Below are 15827 nucleotides of genomic sequence, written 5' to 3'. Positions count from 1 at the left end.
AGCTAATCGGTTTTAATTAAACTAAATCAATAGGCGGTGATTAATATCGCGCCGATGCGATCTTGAATTTTATAGATTAATGGACTATTTCCCGGTTATTTTCAATTTGGCGCGGTCTCGGTTTCCCGTCGATCTACTTTTCCGCGACTAGAAAATAATTCCGGAGGGGTGTTATTTATCGGGCCGCCCTCGCCGGGGGTGAAATATCGGACCTTGGTTTCTATCCGAAATCACGCGCCTCCTAGGTAATATTCAGCCGGTATTAATCAATTTAATGACCGTCCGATGCGGCAAATATTTCTAAGCATTAATTGATTGAGCTTGAATGAAATGATCTATAGATTAGTTTTGTATAGGGCGGGTTATCTGTCGTTTCTTTTTGGTCAGTGACAGTTGAATTACATCCTTAATAATTAGGTACTCTATGGACCAAAAAAATAATAAATTGAGAATAATTGTACAATATGGTGATACTTATGGTCTATGGATAAATCAAATAGAGAAGTAATAATAGGAGAATGGGCAATATGAAATAAGGTGAGACCCAGTAGATTTGTTGACTGTCTAAGTAGTATATTTCAAGAATTCTCGGAGCATGATCAGGAACAGAGCCGAAACTTAACTCTCTTCGGCAAAAGTACCTTTCGTTGAAGAGCGTGTTGAGAAGCAATATTTTTTATCGTTTAAGTTTTTGTTAATTTAGTTGACTAATCTAGTTATTTGTTCTGTTGTTCTGTATTTACTACGGAAATATAAAAAAGTAGTCAAGGAAGGGAAAAAATGAATTGGATAAAAACTTACAGTTAAAACAAATCTTTATTAAGCCTTAAAATATATAAAAAAGATAATGATATGTTGGATTTCCACCCTGAGGAATAATTTTATATTGATTAGTCAGAAATTTCTTTTCTGATCTTTTTGATCAGTGCTAGTTAAATTGCATTATCAATAATTAAAGGGACCTAAAAAATAATAAATTGAGAATAATTGTACAATATGGTAATACCTATGGTCTATGGATAAATCAAATAGAGAAGGAATAATAGGAGGATGGGCAAGATGGTGAGAGCCAGTAGCTTTGCTGACTGTCTAAATAGTATATTTCAACAATTCTCGGAGAGTGACCAAGAACAAAGAGCTGAAATTTAACTTAATTTAAAAAGGTTCCAAGAACTCTTAAAGAAGGAAAAGCACCAAGCTAGGACCTTGTCGACGCAACTCTCTTGAAAAATCTACTATACAAGGGAATCGTGAGTCTCGTGATATCTCGGTGATATCAAATATTTCCTAGGACAATGAAAAATTGCCCAAATCGTAATTATGTCCAAATCAGTAATCAGCAATTGATAAAATAATGGAAAAATAAGTTCTAAACAGAACAAAAGAGCTCCTAAACATCGTAACCCCTAGTCACCATCTTGAATAACTATAGGATCATGTAGATGCCTGGATAATTAACTGCATCTTGAATATAAGAAAGAAAACAATGTTCACTTACAGCTCATCGTGAATGAAAATGGTGTTCGAAAGAAAAACTATTATGCATAATGTCCTGTTTGGCCTATCAGACATCACAAAAGTTTTTGAGTGTTTCATAAGTATTTTCTTATAAAAGCTCATCTAAACATCGCATTAACAGCTGGGTCAAAAGTCACGCTTCCATTTTGACCGTCGTACCACTTGTACCGTTAACCATTGTTGTGTAGACGTGGAAATTTTATTATGGATAAATATACGCCACAAGCTGCAATAGTAACAATATTTATTGAAAAAATCGTTTGATTATTGCCACTCAGCGGAAATTGCGCCAAAATTATCCTAATCATCCCTCATGTGCCTCATAAAATCACAATTTATCGTTTACATACGAATTTTCGACAATACGGTACGACAGCGGACTGGCCTAGTTCTGGAAGACAAGTTTCAGTCGTTATTTTTGTCTCGACTGATTTTACTACTTTTTACTAGTGACTGTTTCAGTCGACTGTTTCAGTCGTGTACTTTTAGTTACTATTTCTGATTCTACTAGTTTCATTCGACTGATTTTTAATGTTCTGACTTGAGACGAGAGCCCTTGATAAAAATGTACCCAATTTATGTTTATATATATATATATATATATATATATATATATATATATATATATATATATATATACTATATTACAATATATTGTACATTAATATATCAACATTTTGGAATGATATTTTTTTTAATATTGTTAATGTAATAGGCTACAAAGTTTAAAATTGTGAATGATGATAAATAGTAAAATACTTTTGACTATTTTTATGGCAATAATACGTAATATTTGGATTATTCTCTCGATTATTGTTAAAAAATATTTCCGTTCAATAATAAATAGATCCTTTACTTTATTTAAAAAAGCTCTAGTAGTTATTATGCGATCATTTTTAATTTTGTCTGATTATTTTTTTTATGATTAGGTATATGTTTAATTTTTATTTAGTATTTTTGGTTATTGTACATCTCCAGTTTTTAGGTTTTGTTTAAATTTTATAGAATTGTCTATATTTTTTATAGTATATATTATAGTATATATATTATAGTATATTTATTTAAAAATATCAATTAACGTATTAAATTACGATGAAACATTTGTGGGGTCTTATACCATAAAAAAATTCCATTCCTTTTTGCAGATCCGCAAAAGTGAAATTACTAATTGCATGTTAATAGTATTCAGTATTTTTTTTTCCTTTTCCTTTTTTGAAGTTGGTACGTAAAGGAATATCTCGCTTATGCTACCGTTGGAAAATATAAGCACATATAAAATTAACTGCTCCAAGCAATTATCTCCGTCCTTTCCTCTCTCACAATTTGTACAGGAAAGGATTCGTATATATTCGTCTGACATCATGAATTGAAAAAACAGCCGAACTGTACATTCGACTGAAAATAGTTATTACTGGTTTCTTGACTATCGACTGTTTTGACTCTTTTCAGTCGATAGTTCCCAAAACTAGTTACACCAATATTACTACAACCAAGATAAGAACATAGGTTAACGTTGGATTGGAAATCGTTCCGTAGTCAGTCGAAGCATTCCCTGATATAGCTAAGTAAAGCTGATGGGCAAAACTATTGTACTGAAGGCGTTAAGGTCACGAAATGCGGATTAGAGCTAAACTACAACAATTAACTATCCAGGTGGAATAATGACTTATATCCCTTTGGTTGCTTCTTCAGGAGGCAGGTACTATGTAAGGGATTATAATGGAACGTAAGGTAAATTAATGCACTATAAGGGTTTCGCTAACATTAGAATGATGTGAAAGAGTAGAACTTTTGTGTTTGATTCAATAATTTATATTACTTGTTGCCTATTACATCCATTAAAATCAAGTAGTTTTAAATTAACTTACGTAATAGTTTGTTTTTAAACCCTAAACATTTCATAACGCCTGTATATTATAAATAATCCCTTGTTTTTCAATATATTTTATATATGCTTTTAAAATGTATAAATAAAAAACATTTTTCAAACATATTTCAATACTCACTTTGTCTCAAGTAGATTTCCAACACATTTCGGATTAAATATTGAAACGTTTTAAAGTACTTAGAAGATAAATCCGAACGAAATTTACGTTTCCCTCCGAAATAAGACCGTGGTTTTGCCGGAAAATATTCCCTGTTTCAGTGAATGCTGTCCATATCTCTTTTCCGAATTCGTGAGTATTAAAGGAATCGCTACAGTATAAAATGGGTCACAATAATACACGAAGCATAAATTTCGAAATGTAGAAATGTAGAAAACGTGCAAAGGCATTATGGCCGCACTATTCGTTTCCGCGAAAGAATTTTTCATTAAACTTGTAATAACTAACAAAAATTCTGTTATGATACCAGTTTTATTGCATTTATTTTTATAAAATGGATGGAGAGAATTTATTTGTCTATATATACAGATGGGTTTCAATAAGGGGACAAGAAATTCGATGACCTATTAAAATTTTTTTCGTAAGACTTTAAAATAACGAGGTGGGGGAAAATTAATTTCGTTTTTTTATGTTTTTGAATTTATTCATGTAAATTTGAAAAAATAATAAACGATATATTTGCGGTTTTATTTATTTATTATCCGTCGGCTTCATGGGCTATTTGGGGTCTATTCTCAGTTTTACAAACTATACAATATTTTTATTATGTACAAGTTAACCACCTGCTTAGACAACTTTTGTCACTTAATTATTGTTTCTAATTAAACGTCTACTTATTGAACACCTTTGTAACCCTATTATCTAATAGAGGGATTGAGAGGAAAAGTTACTCTATTTCGACGGAATTACCAACTGTATTCACTTCAGCGGTACATAAACTAAAATTGGAACGATACAGAGAAGATTAGCATGGTTCGTGCGCAAGGATGAGACGTCAAATCGTGAAGTGTTCCACATTTTTGACAGCTTGCTCTGGAAAGCACAAATTCCTTCCCTAGAAACTAGACGTGAATTGCTTTTGATTAAATTTGCCAGTTCTTCGAGATTTAAACCAAGGCTGGCTCATTATAGACATTTCTTTCCATCAAGCGCCAAACTCTACACCTCTAGAGAGCACACGGGGGCTCTTGTCATAGATTCCATGCAGTTGGTAGTCACTTGTCGCTGGCCTTTCCATCGATATACGCCTCCGAGGAGAGATTACCTCCATGGCGACTGCGGCATGTGACTGTCGATCTCTCCATGACGAGTCTACTAAGGGATATAATATCAATCAATATAAAATTGAGAAATATGCTAAACACCTTTTCATATTCTCGGACATTTCCAAGAGCAATGACTACGTAATTTCGGAAGGACACTTCAGTCTCCCCGCTTCATCGAATGTTTTGACGGCTGAAGTATTTGCCATATATAGCGCCCTGAACTCAGTCCAAGATATACAAGAAAAACGATTATTTATCCCCTCCGATTCAATGAGCTCCTTAAAGTGCCTCCACCCATATCTACCTTTACACCCGCCAGGAGTACTTATCCGTGAACTATCCTCTAAATTGGAAAGGAGCGGCAGAACTATCACCTTTATGTTGCTCCCTTCTCACTCTGGGGTCATTTGAAATGAAGGAGCGATTACTTAGCCAAGAAGAGGAAGGGATTACTAACGGAAAATTTCCTCTTCTGGAGTAGAGATATGAAGCACCTCTATAATACAATTTTTAGACATCTAGACCAACTCAGATGGGATCTAACAGAAAGCAACAAGCTTTGGGAGATGACAAAAGAGTATTATCAGGGCCTTAACAAAATTAACATCAACAGGCGCAACTTAAGCTTATTCTCGTGTCTCAGAATTGTTCACTGCAAACTGACCCATAAGTTTCTCATTAAGGGAAGAAATCCACCACTGTGCGTCGTATATGGTTCCTCATTTTCCATCAAACACATACTAACCGAATGCCGAAGATAGAACTCGCAAAGATGGTCAACCTGGGAAAGATGATGGACCAAAGTCTTAAGCTGAAGAACTTGGACAAACTGATTAATGTCCTAACCATAATAGGGCTACTACTAGAAATATAATAGTGTGCATCTATGTAATATGCATTTTTGTTTAAATTTTTTGAATCTTGTGTCCTTATCATTCATGCATCTTTATGTATTTACATATTTTACTTGTCATCCTGCAATATGTATTCTTTATCCTATACATTTAACTCTAGATTTTATATTCCGACCATATATTTATATTGTTCTTTACATTCTATACTTGTAATAACGTTGTATACTTTAAGTGATGTAAATGTATTATATATTGTCTATTGGATCTATAATATATAAATAAATAACATAAAATAATTGCCATCTATGTTGAAGTACATTCGTCAAATTTGTCACTGCTTCAAAAATAAATCAAATATTGCGCTGAAATTACTTTATCTGCTATCCAGCAAAAAAAAACCTTTTTTGCTTGATGTGTTCCGATTGATTGTTAAATACGGTAAATGGTTAAAATTTTCGATTTTTTATGCTTACACTCTTCCATTTTACCTCAAAATTGCAATTTTTCTAGTGTTGCAACTCGTTTGATGCAATTAAACTTTTTGGTTCTAGTTTTATTTGTTATTATGTATTAGTTTTGTTTTTCAAATAAATTTATATTTATTTCATACAAATGAGTATGTGCTTAGTATCGTTATCACGACACAGCAAAAAAATATTTATGAAAGTTTTCTCTAGTTGGGGACCAAACTAACCAAATACTAAATGTAATAAATCTTTATTTATACAAATTTGTAGTATTCTCTATATAAGATCATCGAGTGTGAAGAGCCATGTTTTATAAACCAACTCATTGTGATTTTTTGATATTCCTCTAACAACTCCAGGTTTGGCATAGGGCAATTATATTTATTTTTACAAAATCAAAACCAACCAGTTTGCCGGGTTGGTGACGTAGTGGTAAAGGGGACAGGACGGTCCACCTACTGTTGCAATAGTCGCGGGTTGGAATTCTGCTGAGGCATGGTCGCAAATTTATGTTTGTGATTGTGTAAAATTTGTGATTGTTCTAGGCAAGAGTGCAAAATCCGACAAGGAAAATGATCCCAGTCACGTCAGTAACCAGGCTGGGTAAGACCGGATGTCTTCTGGACACTCGCCAGTCGGTAGGCTTAATGCCGAGGACCGTAGTTCGGAGCCCACGTTAAACTGTAGGTCCAGTCCAGATAAACCCCTAATTGGTAAAAGAAAACTTTAAAATATATATAAAAAAACCAACCAACATAGAAGATTTGTTGCGCTCTTCTTCTATCGGGTTTTGATCTACATTTCAAAATATTCGAGAGCACTGGGACCTGGTAAAATATTTTCATACGAATAGAAAGATGAAGCTGATATTGAATAGTTTCTCTTTTCTTCACCAAATTATAAAAACTGTTGATAATTGTTGTAAAATGCCCATAAAATATTATTTTATCATAATTTATGCAAATTCCGCTATATCATTCATATATAATCACGAAGAAAAGAAGGACATTGTTAACAAAGACTATTGTTCTGATTTTTTCTGGTTTGTTTTCCTAAAATGTATTTACAAAAAAAATCCTCTAGCTTTCTTGAACATGTTTTGTTATTGGCATCAATATTATCACATTTTACCATTACTGTAATTTGATTCTAACAAATTGGACGGCTGGTAATTAATCAAAACAATAGTAATGACGGATAGAAAGTTGCTTGTGGCAAATAAATGTCGGAGCTCCTCAACTTCATAGTGTGAAATATCAAGTCCAATCTACTGACATTAAAATTACGATTAGTCGAAAATACCGATAACAAATCATTCCTGGTCCTAACTGTAATTCTCTATATAATGTATTAACAATATAAAGAAAAAAATTCAATAGAGTGGAAATAACAGTTTATTCCAATTAGGTAACCAATGAAAGAAAGCAACCATATAAACAGAGAGTCGAAAGATAAATAAGGTCAATATAGAACTAGAGCATTTCGTGGCATTGTAGGTAGATATTGCTTTGTATTCCCTATTGCCGCTTTATCACGTTTAGTCGCTTGGTAGAACTTAATGTTAAACATTTATCAATGTGTTGGCAATGTATAGACTTAGTGAACGAACAATTTACTCGATTTAAGGTACATTTACTAATGAAATATCAAAATTACGTTGATATTTTTTACCATGTGTAGAAATATTGAAGATATGAAACTAGTTTCAGAGAAACTATACTAAAAATACTACTTCAAACAAAATAGTTGGTTCTTTAACCATGATAAAAAGTTTTTTGATACGCTACACTATTTATTCGCGATGTTATACTACAATTCTTCTTTTTTAAAGATTAAGTTCTGTGGGACTTCCAGCTATTAGCGAAATTCAAAAAACCACTTTCGGCCTTTGATTTTGCGTACGTATTAAACCAAGTAATGTTTCAAAAGGCAATCTATATTATATTCGAAAACTATTTAGAAACTTGGCAATGTATTCATTTGATCTAACATTTCCAATAGTTTTTTTCACCTTTATAATAACATTTCATCGATCTATAATAACCATTTTCGGCTTTATTTAAAAAATTATTAAAATTATAAAATTTCAATATTAGTATGAGAATGGAGTCTTTCCTCATGCCCCCTTGCACTTCTCTTGATTTCTTGACTGACTGTGGGTATCTGAAGGTCTCGATGTAGGCAATCAGTTCTATAGTATTTGGGTGTATCCACAATACCTCTCAGGAATTTGTTCTGAAAAATTTGAATTTTATTACTGTTACTCTTTGCAGAATATCCACATAATTGAACTCCATATGTCCATATAGGTTTCAATATTTGCTTATATAATAGCAATTTATTATGTACTGATAATTGTGATTTTCTTTCAATTAGCCTGTACATTTTCCTATATTTCAATTCCAGTTCTTTTCTTTTCTTCTTTATATGTTCCTTCCAGCGAAGTTTTGCATCGAGATTCATTCCGAGATATTTAGCGTTGTTGCTATATGGAATGATAGTGTTATTTAATGTTATTGGTGCTTCTACGGTCTGTTTATAGGTGAACTGCACATGTACAGATTTACTTTCATTAATTGTTATTTTCCAAGCTTGTGTCCAATTATTTATATTGTCACTTGCCGGTTGCAATTTTCGTGAGGCTTCTTCACTATTGCCTCCGACAGCTATTATCGCAGTATCATCAGCAAATGTAGCCATCGTGATATTTTCCATTTGTGGTATATCACAAGTGTAAAGTAGATGAGGCATTGGTCCCAGTACACTTCCTTGTGGTACACCTGCTTTAGCTTCTTTTATTATAGAGTAAGCTTCTTCTTGCTTGACTCTAAACACTTAGGTTGTAATGTATGATTGAAAAGTTCGGTGTGTTGTTTTGGTAGCGTTTTCTGTAGTTTATGAACAAGGCCTTCATGCCAAACCTTATCGAAGGCTTGTGCTACATCTAAGAATATAGCTGAGTATACTTTTTGACTTTCGTAGGCTTTTTCAATAACATCTATTATTCTATGGACCTGGTCAATTGTTGATTGTTTGTTAATAAACCCAAAATCGTGTGTTGGTATTAGGTTTTTTCTCTCTATGATCGGTTTTATTCTTTTCAACAGGAGTTTTTCAAAAACCTTAGATATTACTTGCAACAGTGATATAAGTCTATAGGATTTTATTTCGTTTGGTGACTTCCCAGGTTTATTAAAATTTCCGCCATCTTCCAAATGTCTGGGCCATGTTTTAATTTAAATGCTGTATTGATCAAGTTGATGAGTTTTATAATTCCCTTTCTTGGTAATTTTTGCAGTAATTCTCCTGTTACTAAATCGTAGCCTGGTGATTTTGTGGGGTTAATGTCAGTTTTAATAACTTTGGTTAACTCTTTCGGCGTGACTAATTCAATCATCCAATTTTCAGCTTCTATGTCCGGTAAATTTTGTTCAATATTAGCTTGATTTGGTTTGAAAGATTTCTTTAGATATTCAGAAAATGCTTCTGCTTTTTGGCGATTGTCACGTGCCAAATTCCCACATAGGTCTCTTATAGGTGGACTATGTAGACATGAGCGCTTTAGATATTTTGTGGCTTTCCAGTGTGAGTAATCAGTTTCTTTATCATCTGTTAAATTTCTGAGATAGCCATTTATGGTTTTGTTTTTTATTTCCATTTCCAACAATATGGGAGAAACATTTCTAAATAGTTTCAGTTAATAAATAGATTTAATGTGTTATGAGATTTTAAATAATATAATTTATGAACTGGATGGAATATTAAAACATGTTAAGAGAACCGTTGCATTTTAAATTAACACAAAAGCAGATGGTGCATTTGCTAGATGCCGAATACGTGAAATATTTGTATGGCGAGGTATTTGGTATGAATCTCTGTATTTTGAAACGCGGTGAGGCTATAGGTGTTGATTATCAGGGCGCGAACAAAATGCGAATATGCTGACAAATGTTCGGCATTAAATTCCACCTAACAACTAAACGTGATAAAACAAAGCCATGAAATATAAACGTTATATCTATCCGAGGTGCATGAAATGCTTTATGGTCTGGTTTATCCAATGGATAGATCGGTTCACCACGTTTATAGTTTCTCTTGTTATATGAAAATTAATATATAACAATAAGAAAACATTATATATCACTTTTATTATAATATCTACTAGCGACCCGCCCCGGCTTCGCACGGGTGCAATGCTGATACTAAATTAAATACACTACAGAAAAAATATGAACATTGTATATAAAAACATAGCGGCCCGCTCTGACTTTGCACGGGCATAAAATATATATGCCTATGTCACTCAATGAAAACATGATTAAAATCGATCCAGTATTTTTGGTTCATTCATTACTGCCCTTGGCCTGCACGCATTAAATTTGGAGTGAAACAATTCCTCTTCCCCTATACTTACTATGAAGATTTCCTGCTATCTTTGGAATATCTAAATTCATACTATTTTTATTACATTACACATTTTTAAATGCAAATTTTAAATTTGTAATATCTCCGAAAATATTTGTTTAATTTACATGCTGTAAGGAAACATATTGATCTATATTAATTGCACACTGTATTTAAGGTACTTAATTCGATAAGGATTAATGCCGTATTGCTTAAAATAGCTTCGTAAATAAGCCATTTTCTCACGTAAAAAGTAAACAATAAAAATGGTTAATGTGGGTTATCCCTAAAAGATAAACATATACCATCGCGGACTTTTTTGTAGACCTTTTTATGGTGCACAATACTGTAGTACATTAATTTGATCTAACTCGTAGGGTTAGGCAGCGTTTTTGCTAATTGCTAAATAAGCCTAAAAAAATAGGTTAATTTACGACATCACGTTAGAAACCTCTAAAATTAGCAATGTTGCCTTAGTATATTATGCATGTATTATACATATAAACCTTCCTCTTGAATCACTCTATCTATTGAAAAAAACCGCATCAAAATCCGTTGCGTAGTTTTAAAGGTTTAAGCGCACATATGGATATAGGGACAGAAAAGGCGACTTTGTTTTATACTATGTAGTGATTATACGGTATAATTATACATTGATTTTTAAATGGTGGGTTATAGAAAATACTAATCAATGCAACTTTTTTCGCATTACCATGATAGTCACTGTCGAATTTCGGTGCTTTTCTTATGAAAAACTCAAAAAAAATATTTTCAAAAGCCCTTTTGTACTAAATCCCTGTCAATTTTTGATGAGTCACTAAAAAGTGTGACTTTTCAGCTTCAAGTGCGCTAGTTGTTGATACTATAAAGCTGAATTGATAATTTTTTCAACTTGGAGAACCTCACGATGAAGAATTCATCTCTAATCACACCAAATACTTATTACCAGGTTTATTGATGTTTATGCCCATAAAAACTCATTTCTTTTATGCCTCTATTCTTACTTACAAATGAAAACACAATTTTTTCATTGGTTGTATAGGTTCCAAGTATCGAGCTTTATTTAATATCCAGTCTCGCCAGTTTAATGACCTATGCTTAGTTCCATAACGATGTTGTCATACGAAATATGTCATATATGGGCGCCACTTAACCACTAGAGTTTTATGGAGCCTGAAGAGTGATCATTGAGTATTAACATGAAATATTATTCTATGTAAATATTTGTCGCGTGGATTCTTTTTTCTAGAAAATACTTGTGTATCATTTTGGTGTGGCCTATATGTGACCGAATAATTTTTTTCTGGGTATATATTGAATATTACTATGGGAAGCGATGGGCTTCTTGTTTCTAAAGAGCCACCGAATATATTTTTGTTACTTTGTGGGGTAGAGTCAGAATGCGGAAGTAATATTACGTATTGTACCAGAAGCTCAAACCGTAACTTAACGGTGTAAATGACCGAGCTAGTGTGGAAAGATCTGAGATTTTTATTTATTAATGGTTTATCAGATCATCAATTAACCGAGATATATTTAGTAAAACCTATGTACGGATTAGCCACGGTATTCATTAAGTTTTCCGCAACAATGGAGCAAAAACATTCAAATGTGTCTTTAAAATTACATTAAATAATTCCTGAACATAGATTGAGCTTCACTGCAGATCATTTTGACCCAGAAATGATATGTTATTCAAAAACCGAACAAGATGGTTTCTGTATCGGTTTTTTACTTTTTTAAATATATTTTTCAGACAGAAATAAATTGGTGGGGATCTCACAGTGTTATTGTTAACTCATGTTATTATACATGAATCAGATTTTAAAAATCTCTAGGAATGGACTGTGATGTTTACGTTAGAAAAATATTATTATTTTAATCCGACAATACAGTCTCACAAATATTTAAAAAATCATCTATTCCATTTGCCAAATTACTTTTAACTGTTCATCTATTAGATAATTTGAAATGTAGCAGGAACAACTAATATTGTTCCAAATTACTTTGTTATTAAATATTAGGCGATTACATGAATTTTGGTCAGCTATACATATTTTGGCGAAAACGTCAATTATCTATGTAAACCACTGTTAAAGAACTTAACGTATTTGTTAAATACAATTAAGTCCAATGATCCTGACTCTTCTCTATATAATTTATCAGTTTCTCACTATCAGTATTATCGAGTTAATCAGTATATAAAGACGTTAATCATGAAACTCTAAAAATTGCAAATTCAAAATTCATACTTTGGTTGATTCATCTATTGTCGAAGCCAAACTATATTATAAATGAATGAATGATCATCATACTCCAATTGTAAATTTTGATTTTAGTTGTTTAGAAGTAACGACTTTGATATCAATTGCAATTAACGACCAATAAAATTTGAAGATTAATAACGAAATACAAGACTTATCCGATAAAAACCAGGCTCTGATTCTCAGAGTAGGTTCAGGCAGTTTAGTATTTATTGAATAAACGGTTTATGGACGTCTACAAGCGATGGAAACGTTCCGAAAGGAGGGAAAATATCCACTATATAAAGTGGCCGAAAATACCGTACAATATATAAATATAATTTCGAACTATTGCTGTTTCAAAGCTTGTCAGGCAATAAAAGAAGATATTTCGGTGACGTATATTCACTAGCAATAAATAGCAGGTATTTTACGACAATTCCAAGTGCAAGAAGTCATGAATTAGTCCAGGAGGAATTAGTCCATTATCTTGTTGGCCCAATTGATAGACGAATATTATTGTAATTGTAGTACCTCGTATATTATCAAGATAGTGACCATTATAATGATTTGATATGTTTGTATTTTATTTACCAAGAAATAAGTATTCCTTATACAATTCCAATTAGTCTCAATAAATGAATTTTTCAAGCAGAACAAATAAATACCATTATTTATCGCATACTTTATTAATAAAATATTCTCCCGGGTGCGAATTTCGTAAAACAAAAATAAAACCGTCCGCCAGAATGGGAATTGTGAAATAAGTTTTTTTTATATCCTCCTATAAATGTTACTTTGCATTTCATTTCAGTTTCCGAACTATGCCTCCTCCTTATCTTTCGATCCGATCAAACTGTAATGGACGGGCCTTTTTTCTTTTTCATGAATATAAATTCCGGGACTGTCCATCGCTGACTTATCTGCGAGCTCCGCAAAATTGCAGAAAAAGTGCGTGAAATCCCATTTTATGCTGACGCTCGAATAATATTGAAGTTTGTCGGTTTCAACAGTTCATACTGGCGATGACCCGATAAAGAACAGGCGCCGCTCTACGTAGTAATTAGTATTTATTATAATCATAGTGATAATTAGTTAACAAGGGAAAATCATTTTAATATAATAATTTCGAAATTATATTCGTCCTTTTCGAAATATGGTGAGACCCCTTGGAAACGATGCATAGGAACTAACGTTTTTCTTAGTCTTGAATGGAACTGTAGACAACTGAATCGACAGTCATTCGAGTGAACTACACATGATGAATCCGGTCCAAACCATTGGAGAACGCAACAGTCGGCAAGGTTATGGCGTCTGTATTTTGGGATGCGCATGGAATAATTTTCATTGCTTACCTTGAAAAAGGAAGAACCACTAACAACAACTATTACATAGCGTTATTGAACCGTGTGAGGGACGAAATCGTCGAAAAACGGACGCATTTTAAGAAAAAAAAGTGCTGCTTCACCAAGACAATGCGCCGTGTCACAAGTCAGTAAAAACGATGGCAAAAATCCATGAATTGGGCTTCGAATTGCTTACTCATCCAACGTATTCTCCAGATCTGGCCCCAGCGACTAGTTCCAGCTCTCAGATCTCAATAGAATGCTCGCTGGGAAGACATTTTCGACGAATGAAGAGGTGGTCACCGAAACTGATTCCTATTTTGAAACAAAGGACAAATCGTACTACAGAAATGGTATCGAAAAGTTAGAAGGTCTCTGTAATCAGTGTATCACTCTTGAAGGGAATTCTGTTGAATAAAAAAAAACTAATTTTGCCTAAAAAATGTGTTTTACAGTGGTAGGCCGGGGACTTTTCAATTAACCTGTTAGAATACGAATTGTACCTGATGCCTTATTATCGTTTAGACTACTTAAATGAAAACAAAAGAAAATATACAAAAAACGTAACACTTATTATAATATTATTGCAGATGATTTCAAATTAAACATGCAAGGGCTCCAGTTCTTATGTAAGGATGCGAAACAAGATATAACTGGCAACTGTAAATCAGTTCAATTCATTATAAATAATATATATTCATTAGAAATAATGAAACCTTGATCATATAAAAGGCGCATTTAGACAAATGTTGTGTAAGTGCCTTATTCTTTTAAATCATTTCTAACTGTGTCAAGCCGCATCCGCATTTTTATTTTTGAAAACCTCAAAAATATGGTTGATTCGATATATTAACAAATTAATCTTAATTAATATGGAACCGTACGTAGGAAAACACTTTAATTAATTAAACAATATTAAACAAAAAACGGCGACAGTGAGAGAAAAAAAACAGGGCTTTTAAAACACAATCTAACGATGAAAAATTACTTTATTAAATAAAAATCAAAAGGCCGAAATGATGACAGAACAAAAAAGTTTCAAATATCCGCCAGTTTTATAGGAAAAGTTTTAATTCTGGCGATTTATGATGGAACTTTTAATTAATTTTTACTTTCCTTTTTATTGGGAGAGTTAATTAGAAGAACATTTTCAAACATTGTTAAATAATCGATGAGGCCTAGGTCGGAAAAGTTCGCAAATACGGATTTTATAACGCCATAACGCGTGGTGTTTTGATAATGCCTTGTAGTTGATGCATCGGAGTTTAATTGGTATAAAACTAATTTTATAGTTGCGCTTTATCACAGTTGCAGTTAATAGAATAAAAAACGTGGATTACTTCTTTATTACTCAGGGACTCTATAATGCCTCATTGTTTATGCATCCTAAATATAATTTTCAAATAGGGCTGTACTATCTACAAATAAAGTTACTTTAACCCTGATATGCCTGCTATACGTTTTACCAAACATTGTGCGATATCTACATTCCATCATATTCTATATTGAGAAGTACTGAGTGCTAGATAGTGTCACTTAATTCTAGTTCTACAACATATTTTTACGAAAAAATTGAACCGACTTCAACAAATAAATAAGGAACTCAATAAAAATGTATAAAATGATCCAACTTAGATTTTTAACACAACAAAAACATTTTAAAATAAAATATGTACATAATAATCGTTGCAATAACTACATAAAAATAAAGAAAAACCTTTATTAACCTATTTGGTACAGGTATTTTATATTCTACTATATACACACAATTTAGCTTAATACCTACCTAAGCCTATTCATTTATTTACAATATTATTTTAACTACTTTGAAGTCGGTGCAGAAA

General features: G+C 32.5%; 1 protein-coding gene and 1 non-coding gene across 4 annotated transcripts in view; one reads left to right on the top strand and one right to left on the bottom strand.

Annotated features, from left to right (window-relative positions):
- Nucleotides 1-15827, bottom strand: part of LOC143192326 (neural cell adhesion molecule 1) — a 151789-nt gene that overhangs the window by 70461 nt on the left and 65501 nt on the right. The window lies entirely within an intron of this gene.
- LOC143194502 (U6 spliceosomal RNA) lies at nucleotides 4319-4425 on the top strand. Its single transcript, XR_013005342.1, has one exon. It is a non-coding gene; the product is annotated as a U6 spliceosomal RNA (small nuclear RNA).

Source organism: Rhynchophorus ferrugineus, unplaced genomic scaffold (genome assembly GCF_030347505.1).
Source record: "Rhynchophorus ferrugineus isolate W39M unplaced genomic scaffold, kcgeb_rfMv2 rfM3, whole genome shotgun sequence".
In the NCBI taxonomy this organism is placed as follows: Eukaryota; Metazoa; Arthropoda; class Insecta; order Coleoptera; family Curculionidae; genus Rhynchophorus; species Rhynchophorus ferrugineus.
Note: the sequence above shows the minus strand (reverse complement) of the source record. Positions and strands in the feature narration are given on the sequence as shown.